Source organism: Panthera uncia, chromosome E3 (genome assembly GCF_023721935.1).
Source record: "Panthera uncia isolate 11264 chromosome E3, Puncia_PCG_1.0, whole genome shotgun sequence".
NCBI classification, from domain to species: Eukaryota; Metazoa; Chordata; class Mammalia; order Carnivora; family Felidae; genus Panthera; species Panthera uncia.
In genome coordinates this window covers 393529-404972 of record NC_064815.1, presented here as the reverse complement: position 1 = coordinate 404972, position 11444 = coordinate 393529, and the positions used below count along the sequence as shown (strand labels likewise).

At 39.0% G+C, this 11444-nt stretch overlaps 1 pseudogene; it reads right to left on the bottom strand.

The window, feature by feature from the left end:
• Positions 1 to 3437: 3437 nt before the first annotated feature.
• On the bottom strand, positions 3438 to 10021 carry LOC125928621 (60S ribosomal protein L35a-like; annotated as a pseudogene).
• Positions 10022 to 11444: the final 1423 nt, after the last annotated feature.

The window sequence follows — 11444 nt, the reverse complement described above, 5'->3', positions numbered from 1 at the left end:
TTTAGTTACAGGCCTTGTGCACAAGTGATTAGGATTTTATATGTCGGTAAGCAAATTTTAAAATGCTAATAAATCTTTCAAATATTTATTTGCACATTTATTATAGCCCCATATCTTGAGGCAATATTTCCAGGTTTTTTTTTTTTTAGAACATGCCAAGTCCTTCCATAACCATCAACCACCTCTGTCACACCACTAACAAAATGAGAAGAGTTTTTTTTTCCTTCTATGCATTAAGATTGTTTTAAATATTGCATTAATACACTGTTTAACTTGTTCCTTATGGAGTTAAGGTGGTGCATGTTTTCTCTGCCTGCCTTTGGTGGGGGCAGTGGCATTTAAAGGATGCTAAGATAGCATTAGGTAGACCTTCCTTTCCCAGTGATGGTTCAGTACAGAGTACACTAAATTCTCTGATGATTTAAGTTAAAGTCTAGTATATGCACATATCAGCTCTGGGGTCAATGGCATTGGGTAAAGTGGCAAAATGTTTCTAGATTTTAGCTTAACCAGAACCCCGTGTAATTACAGAGATGCACAAAATAAAGTAGTATTGCAGCAGAAACTGGCATTCTCAGGGGAATCATTTGATTCACAAATCAGCTCACAAAAGCGAGGTTATTCGAAGTTAAGGATGGTGGGGGTGGCGGATGGAAAGATAGCAAACCCTAATTACAACCCCATTGTCCCCGTGTTCCCTGGCACATATGGCCATTTAATCACGGAGTATGACAACCTTGGCAGATGTTGCCAAACCTGGTTATTGATATAAATTGCTATTCTCGTGTGTAAGTGCCCGAGCAGAGACCTAAAACAATGTCCCTACTCACCCAAAGGGAAATAAAAGGCCACAAGAGCATCTGTGGCAACAAGACGATACAGAGCTAAGGTGGGTTCCTTGCTCCATCCAAAGGAAAACAGCAATGGATGAAATCTCCAAACCAAGGAGACAAAGCCTCCCTGTGGGAATGTCAACTGGTATCATCACTCCAGAAACCAATTTACTGGTAGCTATTAAAACGGAAAATGTGCACAGACTATAGCCAAGCAGTTTGACTTCTCTGCCCTAACAAAACATATATAAGCTGTGTTCATGAATATACCTCCACCACTGCTTGTTACAAGGGAAAAAATGGCAAATACCTACTGGCATAAAAAATGCAATATATTCTGTGATGGAATACTATATAGCAGTGAAAAATGACTAAAGTGTGAATAATCCATAGCTATACAGACACAAATATGTATAAAGATGAAGAGACTGACTCATACTACAAGAACAACTATATATACATTTTTTTCAGTCAAAATTTCACTGAGATAAAAATGCAAGTTTTAAATGATTCATACACTATGGGACTATTTATGAAATAAAATGCAAAAATGAGGTAATATTATAGATTTTCTGCAGTTATATAAATATTTATGGCTGTATAGAAAACGATCCAGATTCAGCCTCTGCCTGTTTTCACACAGCTCACAAGCTCATTTTTTAAAAAATACTTCAAAGGTGAAAAAGAAAAAAAAAAGGAACAGGAGTATATAAGGGCACCTGGGTGGATCAGTGGGTTAAGCATGTGACTCTTGAATTTGGCTCAGGTCATGATCTCACACTTTATGAGATTGAGCCCCACATCAGGCTCTGTGCTATTGGCACAGAGCCTCCTTGGGATTCTCTACTTCTCCCTCTGCCCTTCCCCCATTCATGTGCTCGCTCTCTCTCTCTCTCTCTCTCTCTCTCAAAATAAATAAACAAACTTAAAAAAAAAGAACAGGAATATATGAAAGATATTTCAGATTTCAATGTCCCCGAAAGAAGTTCTACTGGAAAACAACTATACCCATTTGTTAATACATTGTGATGACTGAGCTGAGTATTTATGACAGAGACCAAATGGTCCACAAAGCCTAAAATATTTACTACCTTGCATCTTACAGAAAAAGTTTCCCAACTTCTCATCTAGAAGAATGGGCCCCAAATTCCTAATAGTGTTTAGAAAGGGGAAAGGCACTGCTGTTGATGGAGGAGGTTGAGAACTCAGTTTTCCTTTAAAAGAACATTGATATATAAAAGGTCATATATGAGCTTTATGTACACAAACCCTTTAAAGGGTACACACACACACACCCCTTTTTAATAAAGTCTGTATGTGTATAAAACCTTAAAAATATGTATTTATTTAAATATACATATGTATACACACACATACACATAGCGTTTTTGATTATAAAGGGAATGTGTGCACCACTTTTAAAGTGTGTGTGTCTGTATACATGTGTGTGTCTATACACATATATTTATATGCACCCACCTGGAAGAAAACATTCAAAATTGGTGGTTCTTGGGGGTGGAAATGAAGATGCTTATTATAGTCTTCTTTGTTATTTCAGGTTTTTGTCAATTTCCCCAACAGATGTAAATGTAAGAAAATGGTGGATGCCCCTGGCCATGTGAGCTGTGACAACTGCCACCGTGCCAATGTGTTTTTCTCCCTCAGAAACTGCCTTTTCTCTTTGACTGTTGAATGATAAGACCTTCAAAAACACATCAAGGTTTAGCTCACACTAACCTAACATTTCTGGAAGACTCCAGTATCTAATTGCTTCTTCATAGGAAAACAAAAATTTAAGCTTCAATGCACTAAAGATTTTTATAAAAATCAATCTTACCCTTGAAGTAAAATGCGACATAGATTACCCTTCTGCTGTAAGTTATGGTAATGACCTACTGAGATATGCCTCACAATACAGTAATACTGCTTCTTTACCAGTTTGAAAATATTTTCCTATAGAAAAGCACAAAGCATGTTCTATCTGAAAAATAAACTAAAATAAAATTACATAGCAACCACATTGGTGCTTTGTAGGATTAGAGCAGCTGGACCTAATGATTTTCTTCGTCTTGACATCTAATAATCCAGTTGCATCAGGAAAGGTGAGCTTAATGAAGCATATTCAGATGGGAGAGCATACGATTTATGGTGGGCTTGTTGTGGTTATATTCCTAAATGGATCCCATTAGCTCAACATTGGTTGCTGGTAAATGGCCACATTTCCTAATAGACAAAAGCATGAATCACCTGGGCATATTTTAGACGTGTGCTCTACAGAATGGTCCACCTTACAACTTTAAACTAGGACCAGGTGAATGACCTTCTTTAATGAAGCTTTGCCGACTTTCTTTGAGCAAGAAACAGAATTATTACAAAGGAACATTCATTCTACCTGCTCAGAATTTAGCATGTACATTTAACCTTATACTTGAGATGGCATACATCAAGCACACCACTGAGAGGATGTTTTAAATAGAGTTACAACAAACCAGTATTGTTTCAATCCTTTTTATACAATTATGAAATTGTAAAACCATTATGTTGTTGTTTTTTTGTTTTTGTTTCTTTTTACAGATCTACACCTTTATTTACTTTCCAGTAAGTTTAAATCCTTGAGGGGTATAGCTTCACATGGATTCTGTGGTCAGTGGCTTTGGCGGGAAAGTTGTTTTGGAATTTGGCACAAACCATGCCACTGTTTCCATGAGCACGAGTAACTTTTCTCTAGATTACTCTGGTTTTGTTCGGTTTGCCACCAGGAGTCACTGTGTCATTCTTTGCTTTGTACACATAAGCACTTCTCTTGCCTAGACAGAATTCAGTTTCATCTCGGGCATAAATACCTTCAATTTTAAGAAGAGCCGTGTATTCCCTCTAGTTCCGGAGACCCCACTAATAGCCAGCAAAAATGACCTTGGACCACAGCCTTCCAGACTTATCGGTTGTTTTAGGAGTTCTGATCTCAGCAACCTTGCTCCCAAGCTTCAGCACCTCATATGTGTTTATTGTGGAAATTTGAGAAAATTTGGAAAAGCATAAGAAAAAAGTCACTCATTATTTATCACCCAGAAAGCCACACGTAACATTGCAAATCTGTCCCTCAAAGATTTTTCATTGCATATGTGACTAAAAACTCAGAAGCACAGAATAGACATTTTACCATATAAGCTCATTTTTCTACTTTGCAATGTATCATGAACCTTTTCTGCTGTAAAAAACAAAAAGATAACATCAATTTTGGTATGCCACTATAAGAATACACAATTTCTATTAAATAATACCAATACGTACATTCTTGGTGTTAAATAACACCAACATGAACATTCTTATCCATAATGTTATGAGCTTGTCTCTCTCCGTTATTTCAGGATAAATAAATATTTGGAAGTAAAAGTGGTCAGTCAAAATGTGGGCCCCATTTTTAAAATTTTAGATCTAAAGAACCAGAATCCTGGAATGTTCTATTAATCCTATACCCAGTAACAGGATAAAAGAGAACCTATTTCACCCTGGGAACAGTTTTGGGCCAACTATTTCTTCTTTCAATAACCATCTCCCTGGCTTTGGCTAGGTTCCTCTCCCATCCACCTGCCCCAGTTGGGCCTCCACACCATTGCATGCTAAATTAGCATAAAACAGCTCAAACATAGAAAACAAAGGTGGTAATGGGGAGCAATTTAAATCTAAGCTTATTTAACCTAAGTGGCTAGTGGCTGCCCATTTTGTCTTAATTGCCTTTTAAACTAAAATCAATGTTAAATTACCTGAACAACAGTTTCTGCACAACTGCAAACTGAAAATTCTTTAAGTGCCTCCTCAAAAGCCTTTGGCTCTTATTTGGCGGACAGACAGGAAAAGAGTCTCTTTCTTCTTTACTGTGCTCTAGCTTTTGACTATGGGATATGATTCAAGGATGCACTCTCTCAAAAACAGTCACCACGTCAACTTTAGGATGAACTACTCCTTGACATGAGGTATTCAAAATGAAATCTGGATAATGGAATTGGAATAACAGTCCTTCCTTCTTTCCTTCCTTTCCTCTCATCAACAGGGAGAGACTGAATATACAAATGGAAAACAACCAAACCACATATACAAATAGAACTCAGACCTATGATTGGCAGTATCCCGCCCAGGAAACCAGCCTGCTATCCACAAATCATACTGGTAGCACATCAGACCACTTCTGACTTCTAATCTCTGGTGATCAGTTCAGGAAGCCAAAACAAAAAGGCCTGTAACACGACCAGCTCAGAAAGAGCCACAACTTGATTAGTAATGGACAGCTTTCCTAACTTTTGTACCCACTTCGAACTTAGGGCCAAGGTGTGCAACCAGTCACATGGAATGTCCTGCTTCCACTTGGTGCACCTGCAGCACTCCCACACCAAAAGCCTCCAGTTAGGACACACCTGAAGCCTTCCTTTTTTTTTTTTTTTTTTTCAACTATGAAGCTTTCTCACCCTATTGCCTGATGTTGAGTCTCTGACAAGTGATGCTGGCTAACTCCCTTGCTACAGTATGCTTTGAATAAACAGTTCTCATTTGGTTGGTGTTTGTTTATTTCCACAGTGATTACTTGTTTTCAATACTGTGTTAGGTAAACAAGATAGACAAAACCCTAGCCCTCAGGGAGCTTATGTTCTAGTGGGTAAGACAGACAATAAACAAGATAATGACACATTTTAGTAACTGCTATGTAGAAAATAAACCATGCACTGAGATGGGGAAGTAATTGGGGTAGATGCTTTAGATATGATTCTCAGGTTGTTAGGATTTATTATTACTGGTTAAACTTCCTGCTTTTGTTTCCTTCAAATACTGATTGAGCACATGCCACCGAGTCACACACACACACACACACACACACACACACACACACACACACACACACACACAAACCACCTCTGTCAGCAAAGAGTCTCGCAGGATGACCTCTGTTCAGTAATAACCAGAACATGAAGTGGACAAGTAGGCAGGGTCAGAAAGAAGATGCAGGGTATGAAATATGAAGGCTAAGAGACAGCAGGGAAAAGCTTTCAGATATTACAAAGGGTCCTCAGGCCCCAGAGCAGAAGATTGGGGTGGACATGGAAGGGGTTCAACACTCCCTACTACAAAATATGGTACTGCGGCGGCATACTGAATATTTGAAGCAGAAAGAATCTGAGTAACAGCAGATGCAGGAAGCACTCTCTGAGCCCCCCATCCACTCTGAAGCAGGTCATAAGATCTCATGGGAGAGGTGCCCTCCCTATCCTTATCTCCAAAGATGGAGGGACACAGAAGGACTTGTTAAGTTCTCCCCAGTTTACCACTTAGCTGCTATCACATTTCCCCATGACTTCCGACTCTTCATCAAACCTAGTATAAAAATGCTCATATTTAACCACTTCTTCAGGTCTTCATTTCCTTATGAAGTCTCCTGTGTCACGTAAAACTTACATTACATAAATCTGTATGCTTTTCTCTTGTTAATCTGTCTTTTGTCAGTCCAATTTACAGAACCTCAGCCAGAAAACCTAAGATGTATACAGGAAAAAGATTTTTTTCTCCCCTGTGTGGGGAGAGGCACACACATTATTACTGGCATTTCTGTATGTTATGCCAGCATGGACACTTTTAAGACAAAAGAGGTTTGCTTTGAGATATCCCTAAATTGTTGCACTACCTTCTTTAGGAAAATCTTCCCAGGGGCAGGGGGTGGCACCTTAATGGATCAATCTGTTGACATCTGACTTCTGCTCAGGTCATAATCTCTCAAAGTTCGTGAGTTTGAGCCCCGGGTTGGGCTCTGTGCTTACAGCTGGGAGCCTGGAGCCTACTTTGGATTCTGTGTCTCCCTCTCTCTGCCCCTCCCCTGCTCATGGTCTGTCTCTCTCACTGTCTCGATAATAAATATTAAAAAAACATTTTTTTAAAAAAATAACAATTTGTCCCTTGAATTTCCTAAGTAGGGGATTGCACAGACATTTGGGGAGAACAAAAAGTCATGTGAGATTAGAAATCACTCATTTCCTCAAATCCCCTCACTCCTTAGGTCAGTAGTCTGTCACCCCACAAAGGAAATAAGGAGACAAAACAGGCTCCCAATTCCAATGACTTAATCTTGTCTGAGCCCAGGGCAGAATGACGGTAGAAATCTTACATGCCCGAGAGTTTCCTCTACTCAAGATTTTAAGAAATTAAAAGGCTATTGATGCTATAGGCATGTGTAACGCTCAGTCAACATCTCTCCATGCCATGGCAGAGATGTCAATCATTGCCCCCCACCCTTCAGGGTTTCTTAGAGAACCTTCTCCTCTTGTGACCCCACCTCAACCAATCCCCAGTCCAGGGAGCTGGATCAGACACATAATCCTCTCTGGTCAAATCAGAGTCACTCCTAGAGAGACTTCCAGAATTGGAAAACAGATGGAGTGGTAAGTTTGACAGCTGGACTTGGAAGGCTGGGCGGATTTTCACAGTAGATTCTGATGAGTAGTTAAGAGAAGCAATCTACAGAGAAGTAGAGAAATGCAAAGAGGTGACCTCTAGAAAGAAATGAGAGGAAGAAGGGAGAGACAGATAAGCAGAAGGACTCTGGCCCCAGAGAAAGACAGAGATGGGGAGAGTTGTTGTCTTGGCCACTGAAACCTTTCTTCTTACTTCTGTATTCCTTTCCTTCTCCATGTGCCTCTGACGCAAGCCGACTTCCTGCAAAGTCCCAACCATACTCTCTACCCCTGCTAGAGTGTCTAGACACAGTTAGGGTTGCACAGGACATGGCCAGCCTGCAAAGGAGTCCCCAGATCCCTTTGCTTTTCAGAAAAGCAAAATATCCCAATGCTGTGATGAATAAACCTCTTCCCTGTGTCTCATGATCTTTCATGAAGCATAGCTGTGGTCCAGCCTGTCAGAAACACAATTTAAAACTTGAGTGCTAAAATAAATACAAATTCTCTGACACTAAAGGTTAGGTTTTGTTAGGCTTTTTTTCCTCCAACTGTAAGCATAAAGATATCTTCCCCTCTAAAAATATCACCAAAAAAATTGATAGATTCATTTTTCTAACATTATATATGTGAATGCCCAGTGAATTCCATATATGAATTCCAGAATCCTTGTCAGATACAAAGTTGAATAAATCTGTTGAAAAAGGTAAATATAAACAAGTATTATAAAATAACATTATAATTATATTTTATACATTATGTTTATATATTTGAAGCTTAGGCATTATAAGATGTTTGAATATATATTATAATTATAGCTGAGATAAGAGTAAAGTATGCTATGCATCTGCTTGCATAGGAGACATGCATAGGAGGAGCCTTTTTGTTCTGCTTAAGGTCAGAAGGCAGATTTCAAAGAATTCACAAAGGTAGTGATGCTTGAGTTAGGTTTTAAAGGATGCAAAGGAGTTCATTTAACATGGTCAGTACAAAATGGCAATCTAACCAGGGGAAGTAACTTATGTAAAGGCACAGAGGCGTGACTGTATGAGCTAATGGCTAGGGTAAAGTGGGCATAGGTCAGATGATAAAGGCCCTGTATGTTATGCCAAAGGGTTTGGACTCCATTTCTCCACAGGGAAAGTGAAACAGGCAGTGGCTAGGAACACCACTCCAGGTAGAATGTGGGAATGGACCACTGGAAGTAGGAAGATCCATTAAGAGACTCTTTTATTACATTTCAGGTCAAAAGATGATGAGTGTTGACACAAATGAAGACATGACAGTGATCATATAATAGGAAGGAAAGATTCAATAAATATTTTAGAAATAGAATTAAAAGGACTCATTGAATGACTAGAAAATATGTAGGGGTGGGATAGCTTTAAAAAACAGAAGAAGGAGGAAGAGGAGTAGAGGAGGAGAGAGAGAAAGAGAGAAGGAGAGAGGGAGAGAGGAGAAGGAGAGGAAGAAGAAAAAGAAGAGACCAAAAAGTCAATGTCAATTTCTAGATTTGTATTTTAAGTTATTGATTGAACGCTGGCACCAGTGACCAATTTCAGGAGCATCTGATAAAGATTTGAGAAAGATAAGAGGCTCATTTTGGCCACTCTCAATTGGGTAAACTTACGGAACCTCCACATGGAGCTATACAACAGCCAATTGGGCAGATAAAAACTGGGATCCTGGGGAGAGGCTGAAGACCATCTGGAAATCCTAAGTGTAAAAGATGGAGCCATGGACACAGAACAGGTGATCTTGGAAAGCAGACACTCTGATATTTGATCTATTAATGCCCAAGGCAACACAATAGAATACAGGTGCTAATCAAGTCCTAAAGTACATTTGAGTAGATGTACAGTAGACAGGACTGTGCCATATCTATGCTTTCATATAACAGTATAGTCACACATTTAATATTTGTGAGTAGTTTACAACTAGTAAGATGACTGAATCCAAGCATTAACAAACTGTTCCTGTAACCACTTGGATCGAATCATGCCCTTTTAAACCTACTCCACCTATTAAGGAAGCATACAAGGGGGCATATTCTTTAAAGCAAACAGCTAGCCCTAACTGGAGGCAGGAATTTGGGCTATCAACAACGTCTAATCAGGTTTCTATATACAAATATTTAAAATGAATGATTATAGAATAATAAATTACTCACTAAGCAAATGTCTGTTTGCCAGGTGCAAAATAGATGATTACAATGACTGTTTGCTAACTACAGGACTTACTGTGTGCCAAGTTCAAATAGGAAAAAGATTTCTTTGGGTCTTTGCTGTCTAGAATGTGAGCTGTGTTGGCATCACATACCCTTATCAATAGTAAGATGAAGTTACTCATCCACCAATAGCTTAGTCCACGTGAGATAAATATAGGAATGTGAAGTCCCTATCCGCTACTCTATAGGTCTTGACAGGCAATGGAGGATTCCTAATTCCCAATGAATGACCCTATGGATATGAGAGCACTCCAGGATGCTAGGATTATTCTTTCTAACTTGTATGCATTCAACTGGAATGTGGGACAGTATGGAAAACAAAAGAAAGGGAAACCAGTGTGAACGCTGACAGCAATTCCATAGGCATCCCAGACACTGCATAAATCCTGCTGAGTATGAAATAGGAGATGTGAATCTGCTCTTTCCTCCTGAGTTCTAGGCTCTCAGATACCTCAGAGGAGGAGCAGCTCACCTCCCACAGTGTGAATCCCCTTTTTAAAGCCACTTCTTTTCTGCATGGCAGGCATGGCCCCTAAAAGCAAACCAATGCCTCATCTGGTGTTTAATCAAAAAAGAAATCCATTTCATAGCTGGATTAAAATTTGGCTCTGTTGGTCTCCTAAATAGACAACAGGCTGGGCTTTGATTGAGACCTTCTGAATGGACTGTCAATAGCTACAACGGACTCTACTCATGGTTGTATTTTCAGAACTTCACTACCACGTGAGAGGTAACCACTTTATTAGTTACTAGGACTTGATAATGTGGCTCCTGGGTACGATTTTGTTTATTTCCTTTCTACTTTTCATATTTTACCCTGGCCCTTTCTTTTCTCTTTTCTTGCCCCTTTGCTTTCTTTTCTACCAGAATCTCCAATGTCCTCTTGACAAAACCCTGCCATTGACCTCACACAGCCTATGTCCATATTCAGGGCGAGACACACACATTGCATGTTCTATCTATAGTTCTTTTTGCTCATGTATGTAGTAGGACAGAACCTTTTCAAGGGTAAAACAAATGCCTTAGGCCGTTCCTGAATTCTGGGACCTGTGGTCCATGAGAAAAGTTAGACAAAAGAGGAGGGGACAACTAGTGAGCAAAACAAGAAAAATGAGGACACATTTAAAAAATATATGCTGAATATTTTAATGTTTTAACAAAGACACACAAATAAAATGATTTTATTTATCTTTGCAAATGCATAACAAAAAAAAAGGCATCTAAAGGCTATTTAACAGATGAGAATTTTTGTGGCAAAATAATTTCCCATTAAAACTGTTAATAAAACAGAAGGTACTGTACCAAGCACAGTTTGAGTGACAACAACGTGTCAGTCATGATTTCTAGACCTAATTCTGTTTTAAATGTCCCGCTGCAGATGGCAATGTCCTAAACTATAATTGTGCTCTTTACTAAATCATTGCAAGGGTTGTAAAAAAATATTAATTTGTGCATAAAAGGCAGTGTGGTTCAGCAGTGGGACATGAGTTTATCAAGCTGTATGATGAATTGTAATTCTGAATCTTGCAATTTTGCCAATGTATCTGGGTGACTTACTTTAAATCTTTATTTAGTGAAAAAATAAAAGCTAAACTATATGCCCTTCATAATCAAGAGACATAAGCTACATAGGCTTCCAGGGCTCCCAATCATCCCTACCCCCACCACAGTGTGGGAGACATTGGGCATCTATCTACCTTATGCAATAAATCTACCCTCATGCAGTAAAGAGCTGACTTCAAAGATGTATCTCTTTGCCAAAAAAAACCATCATGCCCACCCCCACACATCCCCCATCCCTCAGGCCTGAATACAAATAAACTCTGTTTCTTTGGTATTTCTTTTTTCTTAGCTCTTAAGATACAGAATGCTCTGGCCATCAGATGACCAGTAGAGACATTAAAAAAGAAAAGAAAAGAAAAGAAAAGAAAAGAAAAGAAAAGAAAAGAA